Source organism: Amblyomma maculatum, chromosome 2 (genome assembly GCF_055883805.1).
Source record: "Amblyomma maculatum isolate TAMU_Amacu chromosome 2, ASM5588380v1, whole genome shotgun sequence".
NCBI classification, from domain to species: Eukaryota; Metazoa; Arthropoda; class Arachnida; order Ixodida; family Ixodidae; genus Amblyomma; species Amblyomma maculatum.
The window spans coordinates 157,463,816-157,490,971 of record NC_139345.1 but is presented as its reverse complement, the minus strand read 5'-3'; the positions used below and the strand labels follow the sequence as shown (position 1 = coordinate 157,490,971).

Here is a 27,156-nt window from a genome sequence, read left to right as displayed (position 1 = left end):
GCGGCGAGTCCGGATTTTTTGAAGAAAGCTTAATCATTTCAGAGCGTCATCTTATGAGCAGAGCTAGTACGACGTGTTCCCCTTCGCGAGACGTCTCGATTGGTCTCGCCCAACATGCGTCAGGACAAGACGGGATAGCTGAGAGGGTCATTGCGAAATGAAGGTTTACCCCGATAGGAAAATGGTAGCCTCAATGGAGCAGCCGCTTCGCCTTTTAGGATGCCAAATAATCCTGGAATCTTAAACTGACAATGGAGATAAAGTAGCATCGTACACAATAGGGGGATCCTGGAGTCGTCTGGTTGACATTGTCAGATATTGATTCATGAGAACCGATGCCTATTGTCTTTGTTATGCGTGAATTCCCGAGAAGAATGCCTCAAAACGCGCTGAAAGAGACTGACAGCGGGTGTGGACGAAGGCTCTGCTCACTAACCGCACTTGAGATGCCGACCAGATTGGATGTTAATGTCTGCGTAAGAGGCAACCACTCCTTTTCACTCAGACCGGAAGCTTGCCTAGAGTAACGTTGTTTTCTTTTTTTACTCTCCTCATTCTTTTCTTACGTTTGTTTTACTATGATGAAACAACTACAATGGGCCATTGGCTAGTTCGCCTCTTATCGATACGATATAAAACGTTAGTGGAGCAACCCAGTAAGCTGATAAGATACGCATGGCCGGTGTGGATGACACCTTTACTCGGTGCTCTCACTGCATTTGCGGGCTCGTTCAGACCTTTTTCTTCATTCCATGGTTTCTGCTATCTAATCTGTTGCGTTTTCTGGTTGCCCCAGAACAGCTGTGATGCCTGTGTGGGGTAAGAGGCCGGTGCGGAATCCTTGGAGCCGGACGCTAAGTTTGAGTCTTCTTGAAGAAAACAGTCTGTTCGGCTGGTGGCTATTTTCTCGTTTCGCGGGCATTCTTCGGCGTTAGAAAGGTAAGAGTGGATCCAAAGGTTTGTTGTTTTACTAGCTAAACGCGGCGGTGTCGTGGGTCGGCAGCAGTTCGACAGAAGCAATCGATAGCCCCGAATAGAATTCAGCCTGCAAAAGGCATTTTTGCACAGTTTTGAAGGGACGACTTTTTTTACACAACAGGTATTGATGACGTTATCTCTGGTATTAGACGTACGTAGGCTTCGCAACGTTGGCTGAGCTTGCGTTGGGAAGGAAAGTCCTGTCGTATGAGCTCCGTGGCACCTTATGTTTGTTTATTATACTTTCAAAAAGGTACTGTGCGCGGTTTGTTGTATTGGTCGGATTTTTACACCATCTCGCGGTTTTTAAATTACCCTGACTTTGCCGTCGTCATGAAGGATTGACGTGAGACTTCGGCAACGATCGTTCTAAGAAAGAATTAAATTGAGACTGCATAAAACAATACTCACATCATTATATATCCAACCCCGCCGAGGTGGCGCAGTGATTGCGGTGCTCGACTACTGTTCCTGAGGACGCGGTATCGAATCCCGGCCTTGGTGGCCGCTTTTCGATGAAGGCGAAGAGCAAAGCGCCCCTGTGCTGTGCGATGTCAGTGTACGTTAAAAAACCCCAAGTGGTCGAAATTTCTGAAGTCCTTCACTACGGCGTCTCTCATAGCCTGAGTCGCTTTGGGACGTCAAACCCCACAAACTAAACCAAACCATTATATATCCTTGTGTTTATATGTTTACTATCAGTGTAAAAAGGAATAGACACATTGGGAATGTGTTCAGAAAGGCTCCAACTACTCATGGCGCTCGCTTGTACTTCAAAAACGCAGCGGTATATATCTATGGCTTCCAAGGTGTTCATGCTATCGTACATGGCTTCCGATCGTAACTGCCCCATTTCTATAATAAGTGCTTCTGCAAGCTTCTGGGTTGCATACATTATTATTGTTGACCTGGTAACCTTTTCGCTAGGTTTGTTGATAAACCAATCTTTGCAGTCCGGAAACTATCATTTGAGTTCAAATGAGTCGCACGTCTTGTATCAAAGGGTGCAATGAAGGGTGCAACGCTAGGGGCTTGTAAAAATCATGTGCTCCCCTTAATATAGTAACCAACAGAAACGTTGCTCGCATTTAGATGTATCCATCCCTTATCCGAACAGGAGTTATGTTTTTCAGGATCAAACATGAGCATTTCAGATGAAGAAAATTTTATATTTGCTTCACATGACAACAATCTTTGATAAGTATTTTAATATTAGCGCAGCTCTGTCTCTCGTCAAAACTCTAGAGCAGTAAGGAAACAAACGCGCGTTCACGGTGCCGTGATATTTCAGACCACAACTAAGTTTCTTATGTTATTATTTGTGGTCACGATGAATATTACACCCAGAATCAGCATTATGTGATGTTTTTACCAATCCAGTGATACGTATAAATGAGTTCTTATCCTCTTTATCTGTGAACATTGGCCGTTATTTCTGCGGTAAGAAAACGTGTCCGTAGTTCCCATCAATGTCGTAATATACTATAGAAAAGAATTTAAAATCGTTTACTGAGCTTCTGTTTCCAGCCGAATGGGATATCAGGCTTAGAATAGGGCAAGTGAAGCATAAATGAGCGCATTGATATACTGATCCTTATGTACTACGACATTGTTATCCAAGTCTATGCACCGACCACTGCTGCTGAAGAAGCTGACATTGAGAGATTTTATGCGGACCTACAATGCCTTTTAGACCGCACCCCATCATCAGACGTCGTTTTTCTCATAGGAGACTGGAATGCTAAGGTCGGGAGTGAAGAAATATCCGGAATTACAGGCAAGTTCGGTCTTGGTGAGCCAAATGAAGCTGGGCAGAGGCTAGTAGAGTTCTGTCAAGAAAACAACCTGACCATAGCGAATACTCATTTTCAACAGTACAAGAGGCGCCTGTACACATGGATTTCACCGGACGGTCTGTACAGGAATCAGATCGATTATATTATTTGCCGGCAGAGATGGAGAAGCGCTACACAAGCAGTAAAAACAAGGCCTGGGGCCGATTGTGGCACCGATCATCAGCTTCTTGTTGCCAAAATTAAGCTTCGATTGAGGAAAACGCAGAAAACTAGAAGGCCTTTCAGGTATGATCTGGATCAGATTCCATTAGAATATGCTGTGGAAGTGAGCAATCGATTTCAAGAATTAGATCTAGAAGACAAAGAGTCCGAAGAGATGTGGACTGATGTTCGTGATATAATACAAGAAGTTGCTACTAAGGTAGTTCCAAAGCAAAAGAAATGCAAAAAAGCAAACTGGTTATCTGAAGAGGCTTTGCAAATAGCTGAGGAAAGGAGGATGGCAAAAGGTATGGGGGAAAGAGAAAGATACAAGGTTCTCAATGCGGATTTTCAGAAAATAGCAAGGAGAGATAAGAATGCCTTCTTGAACATACAGTGTCAAGCAGTTGAGGACAACAGCCAATTAAGGAACACAAGAGCTCTGTATAAGACAATCAAAGATATCAAAGGAAGCTTCTGTGCTAAGCTGGGCGTGATAAAGGACAAACGAGGCAAGGACCTCACTGAAGCCTCAGAGATAAAGAAGAGGTGGCAGGAATACACAGAAGAACTGTACAAGAAGGACCCGGATGTGCAAACCCAACATAGGACGGTTGTGATTACTGATCTCGAGCCGGGCATCCTGAAGAGTGAAGTTGAATGGGCCTTAGCCAGCCTTGCTAAGAACAAAGCTAGCGGAATTGATGGTATTCCAGCTGAGTTGCTTCAAAACCTCAACCACGACGCTGTTAACACACTGCATACATTATGTCAAAAGATTTGGACAACCCTGCAGTGGCCACAGGATTGGAGGAGGTCAGTTTACATCCCCATTCCAAAGAAAGGCAGTGCCAAAGATTGTTCCAACTACCGCACGATCGCGCTTATTTCGCATGCTAGCAAGGTGATGTTAAAAATCCTGCAAGGTAGGCTGCAGCAGTATATGGATCGGGAGCTTCCGGACGTGCAAGCTGGGTTTCGCAAGGCCAGAGGAACTAGAGACCAAATTGCCAACCTTCGCTGGATCATGGAAAAAGCAAGAGAGTTCCAGAAACCCATTTACTTCTGCTTTATTGATTATGCGAAAGCGTTTGACTGCGTAGATCACAGCAGATTGTGGCAAGCTCTCCAAGAGATGGGAGTTCCAATTCACCTCATCTGTCTCCTCAGGAACCTTTATGAAGGGCAAGAGGCCACAGTCAGAACTGGGCATGGTCTTACTGATTGGTTTCCGATTGAGAAAGGGTTGAGGCAAGGCTGCATACTGTCGCCCTGCCTATTTAACCTATATGCAGAGTGCATCATGAGGAAGGCCGGTCTGGACGAGTCTTCAGCTGGAGTGAAGATCGCTGGAAAACGCATCAACAACCTTAGATATGCGGATGATACCACTTTAATGGCAGAAAGTGAATTGGATCTCAAGAGACTTCTGATGCGCGTACAAGAAGAGAGTGAGAAGTTTGGGCTTAAACTGAACATTAAAAAGACGAAGATCATGGCGTCTTGCCCTATCAAGTCCTGGAGCATCAATGGACAAGAAGTGGAAGCTGTGACAGATTTTCTGTTCTTGGGCGCCAAGATTACCTCGGAAGGAGACTGCAGCCATGAAATTAGGAGACGCCTGCTTCTGGGAAAGAGAGCAATGGTTAGCCTTGACCGCCTAGTAGAGAGCAGAGACATTAGTCTGCCAACCAAGATCCGTATAACCCGTGCTATGGTCTTTCCAGTTGTGATGTATGGATGCGAGAGTTGGACTGTGAAAAAGGCTGACCGCCGAAGAATTGACGCGTTTGAATTGTGGTGCTGGCGAAGACTCTTAAGAGTTCCTTGGACTGCCAGAAGATCAAATCAGTCGATATTGTCGACCATAAACCCTGACTGCTCATTGGAGGGTCAAATTCTAAAGTTAAAGCTCAGCTACTTTGGTCATCTGATGAGAAGAGAGGAGTCGCTGGAGAAAGATTTGATGTTGGGAAAGGTTGAGGGTCGCCGGAGAAGGGGTAGGCAGCGATCGCGATGGTTAGATGGCATTCTCTAGGCATTGCAGATGAAGCTATGTGATGTTAAGAAGATAGTGAGAGACCGGAAAGCCTGGCGTGACATGGTCCATAGGGTCACGAAGAGTCGGACACGACTGAACGCCTGAACTGAACTGAAATGTACTACGACATTGTCTTTTCCCGGCGACACAGAATAAGAATGAAAGCTGGGAACTGTGTTTTACTCCCAAATTACGCAAATTAGTCGAGGGACAAGCTGTACCAATGTTTTCGTCAGAAGTTGTCCCCTGATGTATTACTTTCATTTCAAACCTGCCGCAGTAATTAGCTAATAAACAAGATATGACACACGCGGAACATACTGCGGATCTTTTTTGGACTCAGCATCGCAAGCAGTCTACTATGTTCGAGGCCGAATAGCATCTTAAATCGTGGTGATTTGCATCAGGACTTGAAGCAGGCACAAAAATTAATGAGTTTTTTCGGGCATTGAATTGCGTTAAGTATTTCAGAACCCTTTGCAAATAATGCTGCTACTCGTGCTACGTCCTATAATGCTAGTAAATGCGTATGTACTCATAATGAAAATACAATATACATTTAGCCAGCCGAACCAAAGTTGTGAGGGTTATAAAAACGTTAAACAACAGCAGCAACAGTTGGAATACTCACGAATTTTATGAAGTCCCAGTTCAGAATGTAGTTGATTTTATTGCCTTAATACTTACTCTATTTTTAACATGTGCAAGAAATAGGAGGCAATTTTTCCAGCGAAAATACAAACCGCAAAATTCAGCCTCAGTTATATGAAAAGAAGGTGTTAAGTATTGAGGAAGTTAGGGATTCGAGACTCATTTCACCCATCTTTTGAAACGCGTTTAAAAAATATTTCTTTCACGTTTGAGGCCGACAAGGTTTATCAAAAACATAATCTGTTATCTGTGGTCCTGCCTCTTTGCTGCAGGAAGATTACCGGCCAGTGAAGCCCTCCAGGGAAGCGTTTTTCCTGTTTCCCCAGCTGTAATTTATTTTTTACAATATACATAATGAGCAATTTTAATTTCACTCAAGAAAGCTCATTCGCAGAGTAACCTCGTCGTACGGCCACAGAAAGTCTGCTTTGAAAGCCGTGATTTTTCGCAATGCAGCCAGCAGAGGCCCTGGACTGAGAACGAAATTCGCGAACCATGGAGTCGGGATTCTGGGCACCCTGTCCTCTTGCTGACCCATGAAGCACATTCAGGAGCGGAAATAAGGCGGGACAACTGAGTCCTTAGTACATCGCCACTAGAGGTGGAAGTGAAGCCTACGCCAAAAATGCCATGTACCAACAGACGAATGCAAAGGCTGCCAGAGTCTGTCATTTGCAGCGCGTCTACCTATACATGGGAATAGGAAAAGGCTGGTCGTATCTGTTATGTGATACCTAAAAAGTAATCGTTTGCTGGAACAAGGGTCTCTCAAGTTATCGAATCTCTTCACATGGTGGTGGTAGGCTGTAAACCAAATGCAAATGTCGCATTTATGGGGGCCAATATGCCTGCAAATTTACTCAAGGCGTTGGGGAAATGAGTCGTTCTAATAATAATAGACATGACAGGAAAGAACAGTTCCAGGTGGCATTCCTTGTGATACAGCATTTTTTTTTTTGTTCAAAGTGCCCTCGAACCCTACTCGTATCAAAAGGCTGCAGCTGAACGAGTCACTAAAACGCACAAGGTGGCTTTGTACACCACAGCTCATTCCGTCATATACGTTATGTCCGCTACTGTGGCAGTGATTTATAACGTCATGGGCATCAACAGCGTCACGAGGTTGATCTGCTGACCTTGGGGGGTAACTTCGTAGACGTACTCTCGTTTCTCCCTTTGTCCTGTCTAAAATCATATATTTTAATTGCTGTCAACTAGCGGACTTCCCCGTTGATATCATGTCGTGGCGCACTTCCGCCTTCAGCACCGCACTGGTATCGGCCAATAGACTTCATAACGTGAAGAGAAAAGCGAAATAGCAGCTATCATGCTCTCGGTCGGTAACATTTGGGCCAGAAAAATACACAGTTGATTCTATTTACCTCTCAATAGAGGTTTTAAAAAAGATAGCACGATCTAGTGAGAGAAACACAAACTTCGCGCGGCGGCAATGATTTCATCAGTCCGCCCGCGTCTCCCGTAAATTATGCCGTCAATGTGTGGCTTCGTGGAAACCGTGAACGCAACGCCAGCTGCGTTGGAATGCGCACAAGTGATGGTTGCAAGTTTTAACAACACTCCGGTCACCAAGCTCGGTTCAGAACGTCGGCATGTTTTCTGTGTGCTCTTTCACGGCCAGCGCACCGTCGCAGACGTACATGGAAACAAGGTAGCTGTGTATGCGACCGCTCGTTTGCATTCCTGACCGGCTTTACGAATTTCTCTCGCGGTATGTCAAATATTACGCCACGCCCTTCTGTCTGGGAGCTAGCTCACAGAATGTGATCGGGATCACCTAAAACAGCGAAGTTGTTTATCGTGCTAAGGATTGTTTTGAACTTGAAGTGTAGGCTTATTAAACACTGTAGAAAACATTTGGGCGCTTAAAATATATTCGCATGCAAACAGCTAAGCGCTCACTATAGCACCTGATTTGCGCCATTATTGTGGCTGCTGGTTTCTGTACTTCTTTCTGTTTTCTCAGAGCAAAATTCTGTCAAAGTTTTCACGTTAGACAGTTAAAGTTGTAAAAACAGATATTTTGCCATTTTTCTCAGTGGCAGCACTAAGACAGAGTTATGCAAACTACTCAATTTAGTAGCACCGCTAGCATTGAACAGCCGATTTTCTCACCCTTATTCCGTGATTTCCTCTAACGTCTTCGACATCATAAAGGGCATGGTTTGACCAGAAGCTAAGTATGCCAGATTGTATTCATTCTTAAACCCCCTTTCATGCAAACACTCTCACGAGTTTTTTTTTTTTTTATTGATAACTATCGCTTGCCTGGATTGCCGCGTACGAAAATGCACAATTTTACACATGATCTTCGCGCCTGATCGTCATTCCAGCTTATGTCAGATTGCACGCGATTCTCTCATCACAAAGGGAATGCATCCTGGCTCATTTCACAAATGAAGTGTGTACCAGTCTGTGATGGGCCACGGTGACGAGCAAACCAAGAAAACATACTGGGGATTGTTTCGCACAGGCGTCCAAGCACACAGCAAAAGCACGTGGGCAAAAATATTTTCAAAAGTGCAGAAGTTTGAATTCTGAGTGCGGATAGAGATGACGCTATGCGGATCGTCAAGGGGCCGTGTACGACGTACAGGTCAGTTTGTAACCCCGCTCGGCAGTGCTGCCGGAGTGCCCCGCCTGCCTCGACTATCAGAATACACGTCTAGGTGTCTCTGGAGGAAATCGCCAGGGACAGACTCTACGGTACTCTACCAGGCCTTGTCTTTTGGCATCTAAAAGTCGGTCCTCGCATAGTAAATTTGGTTAGAATGTGGCAAGCACGTGTGCAATGCACTACGTAGCTGGCACTGACGAAGGTGACGCTACCAAAATATCACCGTCAACGGCGGGGGGAGGGGGGGGGGGTTTAAGGTTAGGTAAGCGCTCAGCTCATTGTTGCCAGACCTACTTTTGTAAACCCTCTATTCCTTGACGACTGGACGATATCCCAGTTAGGTATAGGCAATCTGCATAAGGAAAACAACAGCAGCTCTTGCTGTCCCTCAGTAATCCGTCTAGGTTAGAAATAGTAGCGACGACCGGCAGATGCATCTTGAATTGTTATGGATATTGTGTATTAATACCGGCGAAACACAGAAAAAGACACAACTAAAACACAAGGACAAAACACGCGCTGAACATTCAGTTGGCGTTTAATGGTAGAAATATTACATACCACTTTTTCCCAACAACATTAAAATTTCTCAGCTTGTCACTTCGTCAAAAACAGCAACTGTGCATTTGTTAAGGCTATCGAAGGTGCACCAGCACAATTGTCATGCTGACCGACCATCTCGGCAGCCTCCGCAATCTCCCGCACTGCCTGGTCCGAATGCCTGTTGGTTACTGAATAGCTGGCAAGGTCCGGGGGGCGCTGCTTTCCTTCCCAAGCTTGATTTTTGGTCTTGCATTCGCGACGATGCAGCGCCAGATCTCCTGTGCCTGTCTCGAAGGTCCTATATTGATGTTTTTTGAGGCGTTTATGCCTTTTCGCATGCAACCTAAATGTAGCCTGCTCGGTAATCATCAGGCATTCGGATCAAATAGTGCGGCAGATTGTGGAGGCTGCCGAGATGGTCGGTTGGCATAAACATTGTGTTAGTGTGCTTTGGATAGCTTTAATGCAGAGTTGCAGTTTTTTTTACGAATTGGCACGCTAAGAAAGTTTCATAGGTAATGTTGTTGGGATATCACTACACAAGTAGTATATATATCACCAAATAAATATCATTTGGAAGTTCAGTGCTTGTAGGTCCTCGTGTCTTAGTCTTGTCTTATGCTGTGTTGCTCTGGTATTAATATACGCAATGGAACACCAACTGTCCCGAAGTCTTAATCTACTGATTTGGATAAGGAATCACGTTGGATGCAGAGTCAACTAGCAAACGCAACTGTGGTCATGTATTAACGAGTCAAGGCAACTGCCAGGCTCACAACATATCCTTGCATCCAACGCCTTCTGAACGGCTACAGGGAGTTGCGCAAAATTTTATGGGCGCAGACGAGCAGCCTTCGGCCATCGTAGTCATTTCAGGATTGGTGCAGTGAGGCTGCGGCGACAACGATAACCCAGTGGCCGGCGCACAAGTGCACGCCGTGAGAGCAATCAGGCAACCCCGTCTATGCGGAGGACACTCGTTATCGTTCTGCTTGCTGGTTTCTATCCCTTTCATGACGACCGTTGTTGCTTTTGCGCTGTTATGCCGTAGACCATGGGCTAATGCCAACAGCACCTCTATAGTACGCTTCAATCAACTCTCTAAAATAAGTGGTCTTCTCGGCCCTCTGGACTCCGGCTTTCTGGCCTCAATGCCCTTCGTATTTGTCGCATTCGCGCGACATACCGTATGCCATAACCCCACGCCCCGCCGACAACTTAAGAATGTGCAGTGAGAGAGAGAGGGGGAGGGATGACACACTGTGTTCTGTATTGGTGTATAGCAGCATCGGCGTTCTTGAGGCATACGAGTGTTAACTGCTCTCTGAATTGCTTTGCCAGCACAAAAAGGCTTTAGCTCTTCGTGTGTACAACATATATCGATGTTTGTACGCGTGACATGTAGGCTGTCGATGCGGAACCGGAACCGAAACTGAATATCGCGAAGGAACCGTTCAAAATCGGTTCGCGGCGTGGTTCCGATCCACTTTTGCTGGCAACGAACCTTCATTATTTATTTTATATTTGCCTGTAAAGCGCTGTTCTTGCTAATTTCGAAAGCTCTACTGCATACCGCAACCCTCACAACCATATTGAAAAATCGTCCCTTGCAAAAAGGCGAAAACAGCAAAGGAAAATATATAGCCACGTCATCATCATCATCAGCCAGACTACACCCACTGCAGGGCGAGGGCCTCCCCCATTCTACTCCACTTAACTCGGTCCTGTGCTAGCTGCATCCATATTGACGCATGCATAGCACCAAACTCTGGTGTAGGGCCATCGTTTCATCCCGAACAGGGGTGGCCGCTGTACAGCGCGGCGCTCATGGAGAACGTTGCTCCATTCTAGAGCCTAATTCCTAGGCACTCAAATAATACCATATAAGTCGTAAGTTGAGTTACGTATTTATACAAATAAATAACCATATACAACTCTGAAACGAAATTACAAATCTAAAATATCCCGCAAATAATTTAATTCCCCTATCGTTCGACGACATCGCATTGATTCACACTGCACATGCACAGCAGCCATATGCGATTCGACGCCAACAGATACAGTTTTGTTGACCGAGACTTCAGAATGATACGCCGACGTTAATGGTGGGAAGGCCGCCATGGGCAGCAATTTACCGGTCTGTTCGTGATTTATATCTGAACTTTGCGCAAAGATGATTCCATAAGTCGATTTCCCATATTTTCTTCTCTTCATTTTGTCCCTAGTGATCTTGGCAAGTTCGACTATGCCGGAAATGAACTTCCGATGCACAAACCTGAAGACTAGGTGGAGGAAGGAACTGAGTGGAATTACCGTCAGGAAAATGAATGCGCTAGCTGTACTTGGTGTGCTATCGTTTCGGCCCGTACAACTATGGCGTTGAAAAAAAGAATGCGTTTTGTCCCTTTACCCACCATCACTGGAGCGATCGCCTAAGATAATCTAGAAAGGTGGTACTGAAAGCTAGAAGTACACTATTGAGAGAAAATGTTATAAATGAGAACATTGTTTACGGTTTGCACGGTGACGAGGAAAGGTAGGGCAAAAACATTGAAAAGTAGGGAGAAGGATGAGGAAAATCGGAGCGAATGAGCCTAGAAATAGATTAGAGAATGGCAATAATTGTGCAGTCGGTGAACTGCAGGGTGAAACCCTTGATATCACTTTACGTTAACCAGAGAGGAAAGGTCCCCAGCAAAACAGCATTTGGTCACCATATGGAACCAGCTTCGTAGGATTTCCGGCGGCGGTCAAGTACCGCTACAGGCTGCTTGTCTTGAAGTGAGGATCTGGTGAGTCAGCCGTGGTCACTAAATGTTTACTGAGTTTCAGAAGCAATGCTTTCGGCTTTAGTGTGTGCTCTGAATGATGACAAACAGTCTTGTTTGCGTCCCGTTTACTTAGTGAAACAATAGCACTGACAATTGGTTATTTATAGGCCCAGGAACCCCTGCGGAGTTTTCAGTCTGCCTACATAGGACCTAACAATTTCAGTCTCGAAATAAACTGTCATCTTCAGGCGTACATTAGACTCAAGGCGTTAATTTAGTGGAGGTCTTTTCATAAAAGCTGACTGTTGGAAATAGTTTGTTCATCTCAGCTTCAATTGCTTTCTTGTCGTTCTTCGCTAGTGACATTGGGCCGCGCGCTGAAGAGAACGTAATGAATTGTCACGTCCCACGCCTTGTGTTTTTCGTCGATATTCATATCGAGAAATCTGGTCCTGACTGACTTCACAAACAAACGTGGTAGGCCCGTGTTCCAGCGGTTTCGCTATCAGCAATGCTTAGTTGCATAGCTTTCTGCCAGTAGTGATCGTGATGATGATGACAACATTCTTTAATGAAATAAAACTAGGTGCTCGGCCGCCATATTTCGGGAGTTAGTGGGATTTTGCAGCCGCTCTTGATCTTAAAGTCAGCATGGTGCTGAACTTTCGGGTCTGAACTGAACAGCATTTCCTCCCACCGTTCAATCGTCGGGCCTTTTAGTCTTCCTACTGTTGTACTGACTGGCCCAAACTATGTGGCATAAGTCCTATGTCACGTGGGACCATGTCACTGTGTGCGCATTGTGGCTCATAGCCGTGTGGGTAGATTGCCTGAAATCTATTTGGGCTTGAGTACGTGTTTGTTTGAATTATTCTCATTGTTATTTATTGTTCTTTGTCTAGGTGTTTATCAGGTGGCGCCTATTCAGTCCTACCTATCCTTATGGTATTGCGGGATTTCCGACTAGGTGGTCAGCTTGTTTGAGCAGCTGTTCTCGCCCGTGTGTTGAGGTGCCCGGCGTAGGAGTGCTCTGGTGGCGACATGTGCGCCTTCGTTCCCCTCTACGGACTGAAGTGCTGGTATCTATATCACCATTCCTCTCTTTTCGTCTTCCTTGATGTTCCTGAGGATCCTTATGGCTGGCTGCCCTATCCTGCCTATGGTGTAGTTTCTGTATGTTTCTTGGGAATCTGTTATTATAGTCGAGCGTTTCTGAGGGTGATCAGAAGCGCAATGGCTGCCTCCCCCGTTGTGTTGGGTGACTCCCTGCATCTTTGTGATGCGCTATTTCTGAGAGTTACTACACGAGTCTATTACTGCTATCGTCATGATGTTTTTAACAGGTCCTGTCGCATGAGGGTAAATTATTTTGTGGTAATTCTTCTATTGCATTTCTAATGTTTGAGCTCTCGCCTCTCTTCTTCCTTCATGGTGTACACGATGTATGCTTCTTGGTATAGCCTTGACATGTAAGATATCGAGCTCTTAAGGGACGTCATATCTTTCATTCATTGTGCTTATGTACGGCAGTTTGTGTCGGTCTAACACTGGTCTACCTGTCCTGCTCTTGGCTAGGAGATATTTCTGCGATGTTAAGTTGGTTTCATTTATATAGTCTAGCATGTTGGGCATGCCTAGCTTCATTAGTCTCTCTGTTGACGCGCTGATCAGAATGCCAAGAGCTGCTTGATTGTCTCAGGTCATTGAGGGATTACAAGGCGGTGGAGTTTGTCAACACTCGGCGGTTGCTACCAGGTGCTTGAAATGGGTGTCGTGCGTTCGATGTCAGCGTTACATTGTGATGCATGAACTCTCCACGAAGTCTTCGTGCTGGTGACCGGTAGTTTACAGACGCGTATTTGTCTCGCTGTTACCGTAGAAATGTGCCACTTGTGGTGTGCACTCTCAGTTACCCTTAAAGCGTGGGCGGAAACTTCTGCAATCTCTGAAGAAATGCAGTCGAGTTCTATGGCAAACTCGCCAGCATCTAGACACAATTGACAAAAATGAGAGGCTGATTAGCATCTGGCGGTCGCTGCTAGCAAGCCAGAGAATGGGCAACCACCACAGTTAACAGACAGTGCAAACTTTATGCAGAAAGGAGATGACGCACAGTTCTTACACAATAATATTTGGAGCAAATACACATTGTTCACGAAAGCATTGCTACGTATGGAAGCTCAACTAAGCATAGGGACTACTAAAAATCATAAATTCATTACAGAGATAAACCAACTTAATGCCAGAACACACCAGTTACTGTGAGATTAACAACGTGGTCGTCGCAAAGACTGGTGCCGCTCCCTCTCAGGTTCACGGTTGGTCAAACAGCGGGCCTTTCCGGAATCCGGGTAGAGCGTTTCGGCAGAAGGCAACCATATGAAACGATATGACAGCCGATGCTACGTGAACTTCATTTATATGGTGTGCCGCGTCTGTTCATAAGACAGACAAAGGAAGTGCACAACCACACGTAACGCCCACGATGCAAACATCCTGTCATGCTCTCGCCGAGACGCGCGTCCTCATTGGTGTGGTGCGCAGATATATTCTGGGAAGTGCAGTTTCCTTTTTCACCAATCGTTCGCCGCCGCTTTCGATCGAAATGGAGAGGACACAGCTTAGTACCCTGACGGTGTATGCCCTCCCTGTTCGTTATCATAAGGATTTCCTTTCCTCCGAAGTTCTCGAATTCTGTACGGCATTTGCCGGCGCCATTACTTTGAGCCGCGCTTTTATAAATTACACCGATTTTGTGACACTCGCCTTTGTCTGTTGTTCTGCTCCGTTTATTTGTGGGGTGTTCTGGTTTGGTTTGGTTTGTGTGGTTTAACGTCCCAAAGCGAATCAGGCTATGAGAGGCGTCGTGTAGAGAACTCCATAAATTTCAGCCACCTGAGGCTCTTGCTCTTACATCGCAGAGCACACGGATGTCTGGCTTTCCGTCTCCATTGAAAAGCGATCGCTGCGGCTGGGATTTGATCCCGCAACCTTTGGCACAGCAGTCGATTGCCCCGCTGCACCAACCACGGCGTGGTTGTACGATGTTCTTTTCACAATGTTAATTCACGAACCCTCCCAGCAATGCAAATTAATGCCGACTTAACGACATCGACCTTTCACTTTGAAACAATTTATTAACTGCGTCTCATCGTTTTATGTAACGTTGCAGTGTCGCCTGAGAATGGTGGTGAGGGTCACAAACGTATACGTTTTGCTATTGGAAGACGTCGAAACAACAAAATGTCGTTAATGTGGATGCATATCCGCTAGTGCGCTACGAACACATGCCTGTTTGCGCTAGCCACTATGCCCGAACCTAGCAACCAACCAGACCAGTTAGGAGCTTTGGAGACGAACGCGGACAGCAGTTGTCACCCTTCGGACACAGTGTCCAAAGCGTAGGAGCGGGAAACATCCTGCTTTTTTTTTTGTTCACTCCAAGAACGCCGTCGCCTTCGGTACAGTTCCTTTGTGGCCTTTCCTTGTGGCTCTAATTCTCTGCTGTTGTTGACCGCAGATAAGCGAGATCGCGCTGATATCAAGAATTTCACAAATACCGGATGAGTGGAAGGGGCGGCGGCGTGCAAGGGGAAAATGGTTAAGAAGCCTCCTAACGAGAGAGGACGCGTGTACTCTAACCTCAGAGAGTAATTATTCTAGTGTATTTGCGATGAGTTTATATCGCTAATGGGGCCAGAGTCCTCTCTGGTATGGCCCTAGCCTGGGGCTGACCTCAACTTACGGGGCAGCACCAGCCTCACGCGTGATCGTTTCGGTTGGTGAACTGACGCATGGGCAGGCCACTGAAAATGGCCGCCCCTATTTCTTTCTCAACGAAGGGTTAAAAACGAAAATTTTCGGAGAAAATTAATTCTAGATCTTGACTCCGTGCTTAGCAAGTAAGTCTGCAGTACCTCGGCTCAACTTCACACGTTCACTCGAAAAACAAGGTTCCGTAGATATCTCTATGTGAGATTATGTTTTTTTTTTTTCATTTAGATACATTTGCTGAGCTCGTCTGCGGGCTTCAATCTCTGTAACTTGCAGTTTGTAATGTTGCAAATATTATGAATACATTTCATCACCTCCATCGTCGCCTCCTGCTTTACCGCCGAATCACCACGTTTGGGGAGATCTGAAATCATCAATTGTTGGGAACGAATCACGTCATAAAAGTTTTCGGGCGCTATCCTGTGTATAGCTGTCCTCAGGCCCTCTTTCGGCCCCAGTGTGATGGCTCCCCTCAAACTGCTGGTTTCATCTAAGGGGCTTCATCTCTAAAGCGATGAGAGACGCCGAAGAAGGGGGGGGGGGATAATTTCTACCATCTGGGGTTCTGTGGGCGCCTTGCGCTTCGCCGAGAAAGAAACGCGATCGCAGCTTCCGAGATCCAGCTCTTGTCCTTTGAATCAGCTGTCTAGCCCCCTAACCACAGAACTACACCAGCGGGGGCTATTGTTGAACAGGATATTCTGCTAACAGCAGATTGCTTTATCTTGTGCTGCGTCATATTGATAAGGTTTGTCTTCGGAAGAACTAAGTATTTTGGGCACTTCATAACTGCAGTGCGCGCTTTGTGTCCTTGTAGTTTTTGTTTTTGTATAATCATTAGAAGGCAAGGCAACGTGAATACATTTTAGCTGATAATCAGCGTCCCTTTCGTGTTTTCATTTTTATAGCCGTTCATATTACCTAAGCCACCTTGAATGATAAGCAAGCTTTCAGTGCCGCCGTACTGTGAAAAACCTGCCGCATTTATTTTGGCAGGGAGTTGCAATTTCGGTCTGCTAGGTATTGTGGAGATCTGTCAAATATCCGCGCGGCACGTAAGCGTGGAACTTCGTACTTTAACAAATCGTAGGCTATCAATGCAGCTGGTTGAAATTTTTGCTCTCCAAGCGGTGTAGGGATTGCAGATGTTTATTGGTAACTATGAATATTAAAATTAACTTGGCCGGACCGTCTAGTGTTTTTCTGTCCTCTCTTTCGCGTTTACCTCATTCCAGCGGTAGAAGTTGGGACTTCACTAGAATAAAAAGAAGAATAACAATTGGAAAATTATGTTCCAAGGTAACTTATAATGCGGTTCACATTGAAACTCGAAACCAATGAACGCCAACAGTTTACTTTCGAACATGCTCAAAAGAAAGGTGACAAAAAAAAATAGTGCGACATGAAACCGTACAAGATGCGTCATTAGCTGCGTGCATTAGGAAAGCGGCAGACTAAGCGAAATATAAAGGATTGGAAATCACGCGCACTTCCGAAAAACAGCCGTTCAAACTTAGATATCTGAAAAAGAAAGATGTGCTTTCATGGCTCGGTTCGCAAGCCCATGATCTGTTTTCTGAATTTTTTCAAAGAAACGATAGCCCAGCCGGCACAGTACAGTACCTGAAGTTCAGGTTGCATTTTGAAACGTGGATAAAGCAGATATTGTCTTCATAGGTGCCTTGTATAGGAGACGGGGTGCATCCTTTTTCGCAGTGGCGAGCGTTTGCAACAGCAATTCGGACGTTGTCAAGTGACCTTGGTAAGCCGGCACTCATTTCCAGCTGGACGACGCCGTCTTGGCGTGTGCTTCAGCCGCCATTTGCATTGTGAGAGAGAGGACCCCGCCCCCCCTCTCCCCGTGTACAACGAAGAAGCGGAAGAATCCCCGACCGCTGTCGCCGTACGCACGTGTCCGCTGTTCTCGGAGGCTACCTCAGGGAACGAGCCAGTTCTCGCGCTCTGCGCGCGCTAACTGCGGCCTCTCAGTAATATCGGTGATATTATACTAAGAAAAGCAGCCATGGTACTTTTTTGACAGAGTGCATGCTGTTGTGGTAAACGGCACGATCGCTTAGCGGGATCATCTGTAGGCTACGTTGGTGCCACATGACTGGCAGTTAACAGTTTCTTACGCAGAATACTGCCACGTACGGATCCTTCCGCAATGAAATGGAACAAATGTTCAGCCTTCAGGTGCCGATAATAATCACGTGCGACCAACGCACTTTCCTTGTTTTATAGCTGGTTACCTTCTTGGCGTGCGACATTCCAAAAGCCAATTTTTAGTTTTCTTTTGGAGAGACGTGTAGGCTGACAGAAGGGAATTTAACCTCTCTAATCTGAAGAAAAATTATTCAAAATGTCATGCTAGCAACCACAGCCATGCTCCTGTTAAAACGGAGAACACATTCCGTACAATCTTTGAGGCGCGTTTTTATTGCCGCCTGTTGCCGTTCTGTTGCAGCTTCTTCAAACCTGGACATTCCACATGACTTTGCCGTGCTGTTGGCCAAAAAGGATAATGTTGGCCCAGAGATAAGCTCCCTGGTCCACTTCTGAGAGAAGAAATTCTTATTGCGTCTGGCTTACGCTTACGATGTTGCCTCTCCCAGCAGCTAGAATCGGCAAAGGAAGGATTACAAGCAGCGAACGAGGGTCATAAAAGAACAGAGATAATCTGTGTGCTCTTCAGCATCACTAACGTCTCGTGGATATGAGTGAAGCCAAGGGCTCTGAGCACTGCCTGCTCACCACAAAAAGCGACTCCTGACCGTCCAGAAAACTGGCTTTGTTGAATGCTGTTGTTGAGGATTATTAGGTACCTGTGACTGAACCTTCAGTTACGCACGTTTGAAGAGAACATGTGCGCTAAGTTAGTTTGTGCTTGCATGCAGCAGAACAGATGCAGCATATATCGTTCATTACAACCATGTCACGTTTCAGATAGGAAGAGAGTAACGGAAGCCGGGCAAGTGCATCTATATGGGGTTTGGCATTCAGTGTTGCGAGCGTAGTGTCTATAACGCAGATGTACAGAAACCTGGACTACAAAAGTTGTAGCCTTATTTCCCGAGCGGTTCAACTACAGGATCATTATATCAAGCCTTTCTCTTAGTGGAGAGGACATCTTTGTAGCAACTGTTCTGGACCGCGGTGAGTCTTGTTGGGTACCATCCTTCAAGATTTCGCACTGCAGTTGCCGCCTTGTATGTACTGGACAGTGCAGCGCGCGTAATTTCGCACATGAAAGCGGAACACATTAGCCGATGATTTTGCGATTGCATGCTAGAATATGTAGATCAGTGCAATCATCATGGCGTGCTAGTCAAAAACTATTTTTACTTGCGAGCATTTTCACAATAGAGATCTGAAGGAATGTTGCTGATTACACGAAGGGTTCCAATTTCCGTCAGGCGAGAGCCACGCACTGCTAGCGAACGAAATTCAAGATAAAGCAGTTAAATTTAATTACTGAGCTTTAGTACTGTTACGAACTTGCAAGAAAATGCAAATTCCAGCGCCCTACAATAGCATTAAAGGAACTTAATTACTGAGATGCCATGTGAAAGCTCTCTCATAGTTCAAAGTTACTGCCTATTAGCGTGGATGCAAATCGAAATCGTACGGATACTTGGAGGAATTTCCTAATCTGTTTGGTTAGCATCTGAACTTGTATAGAAGCCACATTAATGCCCTTCCACGCGGCGCATAGTGTACACGGCTTTTCGGATCCAGCCACCTTCGAAGAATTCACAAAAAGTCATGCCGTTTCCTTAATTCATTCCATGCACCCATCCGAAAACACAGCATACATTCTATCAGACTCCACGGCAGGCTGCCGCCAGTGCCTGACCAATTCCGTCACACTCCTTACCAATGACCTGCTTTCCCCGGTCCCCTCCCCACTTCCATGCTCAAAGTGGCCCTGCTTTGGGTCTCCGGTCACGCGAGCATATGTGCTTATGAGTGCGTTCATGCGATGGGTCGAGAAATCGAGGCCCGGACGGCAACGATAGCAGCCTCACTTCAGTCCCTCCACATTGTCCCGACAACATTCTCTACGCGTTGCACTTTTCCCGACTGATTTCTCTTTCACAGACACGAGGCATCGATCTGGAGGTGGATTCAGGCTCACTACTTTCCCACAGTAAGCAAGGCGCCCCGTGTGCTGTGCGATGTCAGTGCACGTTAAAGAACCCCAGGTGGTCGAATTTCCCGGAGTCCTCCATTACGGCGTCTCTCATAGCCTGAGTCGCTTTGGGACATTAAACCCCCAACCTAACCCAACTTTCTTACTCTGTCTTCTTCAACACCACAAACCCGGGCCAGCATAACGCTGATTCTGGGGAGCCCTCCACAACCTGAAGCACATAATTTGGTGACATTCAGAAAACTCATTCCTTCCCTTCCCTCTCCTGGCAGCCCGACCCTTCTTCCCAACGCTCTACCGACCAGCTCATCAAAATCTCGGCCTTCAGCCAGCTTTGTAATATTCCGGACTGCGGCAGCAGCTTTATATGTTCTTTCGGAGCCCTACACTGAGGGTTCCGTCCTTGTTTCATGTTTCTGCATTTTCTACTTTTTTGAATAAAACCTCTTACTACTGCAACTCCACTTGGTCTGTTCGGCATTCTTTTACAATCTTCTAACAATCGTGGCTATCGCGTCTTGGTAACCAAGTGCAGTGCTCCAGAAAATTGAGGAATCCGGCACTGATATTTTGTAATGGTTAATATATTCATTTAGCTCTCAACCGTGTGAGAGAGGTGTAAAATCGTCAGAAGTGGCCGCGCGTTGTTGGATTCTAATTAGTAATGAGTGCTTTACTTATAAGATGCTCAACTCCACTAACAATATTGTGCCTTCACTTCTGTGGCGTAGATTTGTGTGCGAACTGCTTTCCCGTTGTGAATGACTTGTTTTTATTTACTAGGTCCTAAGCGATGAGCAGCGCTCCATATGCCGTAGAAATGTGGTAATATTATCGGCACGACGAGGGTGTAGTTCTCTGATTTCGCCGGGTTATACTTCAGTTTCTCTGCAATGAGATTTGTAGACACTGAGTATTTATTGGCACTGTATTCGGGGCAATGAAATAACCAGCATAATTCTCATCCGTTAACGGCAGTCAATAGCATTCTATCACTGCCCAGTGTCTCTGCCTTTAAATGACATCCGAAACAGGCTGGCTGCTGCTCTAGATGCTTTCTATGATAGATGCTTCTATGAGATGCTTTCGAAATATATAATTTCACAGGCAAATTTTTCGAAATTTGTTTCGATCCTGAAAACTGCGGTTTGGTATGGGATCTGGCCTGCAAAGTACAGCATTCGTCTTTCAGAGCATAGACTTTACCCTCCGCACTCAAACTCCCAAGGTCATTCACTTGCGTGTTTGATCTTGAGCCGGGAGACACATTTGGGGTGGACTTCTAAAATTTGGACCTATTTGCACTGCGCGCGTTTGACGTTGAAACGAGATGGCAAGGGTGGCGTCTTTGTCCATAAGAGTCTCAGAGTAAGGACTCAAATAATATAAAAGGCTCTTTTAGGCCTGCACAATCTCATTCCTTGATTAAATATTTTCGCCACCATCACGCCGCACTGAAGTTTCCGGAAATCATGGCCACCTGGGGCTCTTAAACGTGCACTGTTCACGTGACTATGTGGGGAGTTTAACTGCTTCGCCGGAACTTGGTTGCCCAGTCTCGCCATGAGTGACGTAGCACGTGTCCAAATTGAAAATTGAAACAAAGAAATTTATTTCCAGTAATATACAGGAAATGGGCCTCGGGCGAAGAGCTACAACAATAGCTTGAGAGATCAACGTTATGTACAGCGCGAAAAACGAAGACAGAAGATGAAACACGCAAACAAACAAGCAAGCGCTGTCTTTGTTTTTCGCGCTGTACATAATGTTGAACGTTCACCAACTCGCCCAGTTCTCGGTTCTGCTTGAGAGATGCCCGAGGCCCAGTAATGTCAGATCTGTTGATCTGCCATTACTGCAGTGCACGTGCACGTTTAAGAGCCTCAAGTGGGCATGATTTCCGGAGACTTCAGTGCGGCGTGATGGTGGCGAAAATATTAATGTCACGCGTCTTGTTAGACGCGTGACATTAAGGTGAAGATATACGTATATAACATAAAAATTATGAAGCACAGAAAGAGCATATATACAAATGAAACAGCAAGTCAAAAACCAGCACAGTAAATTAACGGCCCACAATAATGTAACGGTATGCACGAAACATGACAAAACGTAATGAAAATGAAGTGACTATTCTTGTAATAATGTTTACGGCAAGGAACGGACAGTACTGACAGACAGTGCGGAATTGATAAAATATAGCTTAAAATCCTTAATTGAGGCGGTAAAGATGTTTGGGTTGTGTATGCTATAATGATTTACTATGCATGGTAAAGTAAAACGAAGGCTCTGGTTACCGTATAACATCCTCGTTCTAGGAACGTCCCATATTTGTTTACTTCTGGTGTGAAAGGGTTTTTCGTAAGGCTTAAGTCCAGATATAATCTTCAAGAAATCAGTTAAGCATTGAGGTGACAATTTAAGGCAGTGAAGTAGACGATACTCAAACATGGTATGCACACGATGAATCCTATATTGCGGAAATAGTGTTTCTGTGTGGGCAGTGTAGCATGCACCAGCGATCAGTCTAACTGCCTTCTTTTGGAGACCGAGTATGATGTTTAGATTGTACAACGCTTCGGCACAGGCGTCAGTTGAGCGTGTAGTCATGCTTAAGAGAGCTTGCGCTCGGAATACGATGTTAAATTTACATGGATTAAACCTCCGCTATTTTTTCAGCATCTATTTTGTTGCTCAAATCATGTGTTTAATTTTCGAAAATTGCTTCGTAACAGCTCAAAGTAAATGGGATAATAGAAATTAATTAGGCGTCCGGTACTACCCCAGCCGTGCGTAGCACCCACCACCTTTATACATGTATGAGGAGTCGAGCGATGCTTTATTGGTCCTGGGGCGGTAAGCCCAAGCTATATGTTGCGAGCGAAAGAGTAGTGACAAATCAAGAAATTCGACCTCTCCGTCTCTAGCTATTCCTACAGTGCAATTTAGACTACGGTCACACTCTTTACTACGGTTCAGTACGTTGACAACGATCCTGATATTTCTACTCCCTGGTTCTGTTGATAAGCTCCCTAAACATTGCCGCACGTGTGACACGAGCGATAAGAAAAAGAAGATCCAATGCAAACCGCTCTTCGATAAGACAAAAATTACATTCAAGCACATTGATCGACTCGTGCTCAGGTTTAGGGAACCCTGGCATATATAGGCGCATTAATGGAACAAAGTGCGTAAGTCACACTTCCTTCCGCTTCTCAGAAGATTCACCTAACTAACTAGCCCGCACGCAAATTCTACTGACGACGATTTGTTGCTGGTTCAGTTCGGAAGGCAATGATAAATAGTCGTCTACATATCGACATACCTTTAAAATGAACTCACCTCATTTCTACTCTACGGTTTTGTCTACTTCGCCTTTGCTCGATTTCTTGTACGGCCATTCCATAATCATAAAGAATGGCATAGTCACTTCCAGTTTTAAAGCGGCCATCTCTACGTCCTGCCCTCTTGCAATCAATGAAAGTGATGCGTACCAGTTGGGAAGACTGAAAAGGAGTGGGTGCCCTCTGCATGTAATCGTGAAAGCTTATGCGAGGCTGGTGAGGCGAATCAAGGCAGGGCCGCGACCTAAACCCTGGGGAACAGAACGTCGAAATGTTGTGCATAGATTGGCACATGGACCAAAACATGCAGATGCAGTAGGGTAGGGCATCACAACGTTCCGATCATGTTTTCCGCCTCTGGAAAGTTGGCAGCAACCTGTTCGCAGGTGCAGAGCCGATGGTGGCAAACGAAAAGCACGAAAAAATTACTATGGTATAAAGCATACAACCCTCTTCGTTCCTTGTGCCAGGAGAGTTGGCTGCAAGTTGTCGTTATTTTGTGGTGCATTGTACATCGTCCAAACCGCCGATGCGTCAATGAAAGTTTGGGTAAACCTCGGAGATTACTCGGGGGAAATTCCGTTGATAACCTCCCTAAACATTGCTGCACGTGTAAAACGAACGATAAGAAAAAGAGATCCAATGTAGCCCGCTACTCGATAAAATAGCAATTATATCCAAGCACTCGTGCGCGAGCTTAGGAAACCTTTCATATGCTTATCACTGGAGTTAAGTGCGTAAGTCAGACTTTCTTCCACTTCTGTGATATGGAATTTCGGTTCCTGGCGAACTCACTGGCATATACGGAGTAACATATGACGATCTGCATGTCAGCTTCATTTATTTTTGGTTGGCTTTTCCTATTTATTCGAGTATGTGTCTTGAATAAACTTTACAGATGAGTTAGCGCTTGTCCTTATTTTTCTCGACTGGTCCTTCGCAAACTTTTTCAGTATGCGCTGTAAGAGAAGGCTGAAAGGTGGGATTGAGAGAAGAAAAAGAGGTGCAATGAGTGGAGGCCTGCGGAATAATTTCGACTGCCTGGGTATCTTTAACGCGCAATGACAACGCACAGCACACGGGCGCATTTCCTCCACCGAGGCATGGCCTCCGCGATCGGGTTCGAACTCGGTTACTCCGGGTCAGTAGCCGAGAGCCTTGCCCAGACCAACGCGGCGGATCCCTGAAAGATGCTTTATGCACATTGAGCAACCAGACAGGACCCATTCGAGCGCCGGCTTCTGCGTGCAGAGATAGTCACGAAACCTGTTTGCTAACAGGTGTGCACGTTTTTATTTTCTTTTTTACACCACGGATATAGCTTGTTCGTTAGCCAGGTCCGCAGATGGGGATGCCACTAGTATCGCTTCCGACCTTTACTTGTGAAAGATAACCGATGTGATAAATTAACGCTCACCTAGCAATGACCGTTATCGGGTTTTCAAGTGACGAAGAGAATGGGCAAGCGAGCATGTGCCTGCTTCGTCACTGTTGTTTTGATGGCTTCGACTAGCCTCGACTGTGAACAGGAGTGGTTTGATCACGCTGTTTTTCCCGTTTCACGCACTGCCCCGCCGCACAAAAATGGTGTCCGCCTTTGTGTCAAAGTTGACACTTTAGCACTCAAACAAAAACATAGATATGCTCTGAAAACACGCTGGAAAGCGGTAACGTGGCAGATGCTGTCAAGCGTCGGTCCACAGAAGCAGTATTTCCTTGTGTGTGCGTACAGAGACGCCTATCGGCACTGAGGTATTTCCGCTGTGCGAAGTGAACGGTAACGACGAAGGCCGTTAAGGTGACAAGTGTAATAGGGTCTAACGGCAGGTGCGTCGAAGCTAAGCTAGCCAGTCCCGTGTATGACAAAGGAGAGACATGCACACCTCGGGACGGGGTGGGTTGCGTGGCGTTTAAGTAAAAATAACGCGCCCGCGGGAGCAAAGGTCACAGATGGTGCTGATCTCGGGGGAACCAGAGGGCCACTTATTGCAGTGCGTGGCATCAAGAAGTACAGGAAGGATGCGTCGAAACGAGTGACCAGGTGCGATGTCGACGCGTAGGCGACATATGGCGAAAGGAAAGGTTGCGTTCTCTTGTTTGTTTGTTTTTCCTTCTATCTGCTGGAGAGAGATCTGTGTACAGGTTATTGTTGTGGGCAGGCCAATTTTAGTCGCTCGGGTCGCGAAGTTTGCATGTTTTTATTTTTTCATCCTCTTTTTGCTTTCACAAGTGTCTTGGGAGAGAGTTAGTGCTAGTAAAGTCAAAAGTGGTTACGTAGGCAGCAATGAACCGATCATGCTGACGCTGCAAATGGCTACGATTCGAGGATGGGCTGGGCTCCTTGGCATTAAAACGGAGCCTGAGGGTCCAGTAGGGAGATATATGAGCTATAACTAGCGCGACATCTTTGGCTAAGCCGATGTAGCAGATCTAACTTTGTCCAACGTTGCTCTTGGCAACGTTACTAGAACCAGTTTCTGTTTATAAACTCGGAGCCCGCGCGGCGCCGCCGCTGCCTTGCGCGGTGAGTGGCGCTACAGTCGAACAGGCTACATCGCGCCGGCGCGTTTCCCGGCGGCTGCAGACGTTTCCGCGGTGCGCGCGAGAGTTCAAAGCGCTGGCTTGACGCCGTGGAACCCTAGCGGCTCCAGAAATCATGAATTCAGTATTCGTATTTTCTTGATTATTTTTTCATAGTTCGCTGAGTTAACATATTTCAATCATGTACGTGGGCGGCCTGGTGCAAAAAGTTGCCACTGCACCTGATAACGGTGGCGGGAAGGATAGGAAACGAACCATTTTATTATCCCTGCCTACGAGCTATTTGGAAAGCGTGTGGTCTCCGTGTGTAAGAGGAGTCCTTTCCGTGCTTTAATGTCCCTCCCTCTCTATGTTACTATGCACACTTGCACACTTAGTCAATGGACTACTTAATCGCGCGCTCAAAGTCACTTTCCGCGTGGACCGGGACCGTAACTTTCTGAAAATTCTGAAAAACAGCTGTTCGCGGTGTGAAGAACTTGAAGGGAAAAAAGAAGACGTACACAGCGCGCTCGTCCACATTTGACCACGCTTCCATCCCTCTCCAAGTTGCCGCGCTTTCTGTTTACAGCGCAATGCAGCATCAACTTGCCTGGCAGCGTGTGTATTGCAATTAGTGTAGTGAATATATTGCAGGGCAATCGTACTCGCTAAAAGTTGTCCAAACATATATGACGATGTTGTAGCGTAACGTTCGTATTTAATCGCAATTAACTAATTACGACAATCAATAATGATGTGCAATTATATCCCTCATAAGCTGTCCAATGGCTTTAGCATGAAGGGAAATTTTTAATCGCTGATAGCTAAACAACGTCAACTAATTAAGTCCTGCAGTTAGTTTAGTGCAAGTATACTTTACACAAGCAATTGAGCCATATATGACTTAATGATGTAGCTTAAAGTATAATCACAATTAAAAATAAATATGATAAATTTAGAACACAATAAGCGTAAAATATATTCACAATTATACCACTTAACAGGTTACAATTCAGAACTACAATTATTTCACCGCAATCATATCGGCATAGCTCTACACAGCCACTGCGGACAAATTGTGTACACACATTCCGTACACGGCGGGTAAGAAACAAGTAATGCTGGTTATTAAAACTGCCTATTGATTACGTGCATGCACGCTCATTTTATCTCAAATTAACAAACAATTTGGGAATAGTCCCTATTGATTCTGCCAAATTGGACGACCGGCAGTTTTTCATGCCGCTATTTTCATACTTCCAGGTGTGGCGAGGAAAACGCGGTTGAATTGTAAAGCCTGCTGTAGAAGCTTTGAAACATATAGACAATTTGTTTTAACTAAAATGCGCAGAAACATCCAGTTGCTCAAAAGCAGGCCTTCTGGCGATTGTCGCCTTCCCGGTTGGCGAAAAAAAAAAGCAAACATCCCGCGCTCACTGCTGCTACATGTGTTGTTGTTGTGGCTGTAGGAAGAAGGAAGAGAAAATGCACGGGTCTGCTACTGGCTCTGGGGCCGAGCAACCTCCGCTGCCTTGTGCGGACAGCAGAGAGAAAGTAGAGAAGAAAAAAAAAAAAAAGACGAGAGAGAAAGACGCGACGCAACAACAGCCGTCGTCCACCACTTTAGCGGTGGTGGCAGGCTAGCTCCCGCCGCAAGCGGCGGTGACCTACCTGTCCTAGCCCCATCGGGGCCAGGATCATCCACCATCCTCCCATTCCCGCTGCTACCCATGAGCGAGAGGGCTG

General features: G+C 45.8%; 1 protein-coding gene and 1 pseudogene across 1 annotated transcript in view; one reads left to right on the top strand and one right to left on the bottom strand.

The window, feature by feature from the left end:
- Positions 1-27,156, top strand: part of LOC146200259 (solute carrier family 52, riboflavin transporter, member 3-B-like) — a 95,380-nt gene that overhangs the window by 25,968 nt on the left and 42,256 nt on the right. The gene's annotated exons all lie outside the window — the stretch shown is intronic.
- Positions 1-27,156, bottom strand: part of LOC146200260 (uncharacterized) — an 86,236-nt pseudogene that overhangs the window by 48,540 nt on the left and 10,540 nt on the right.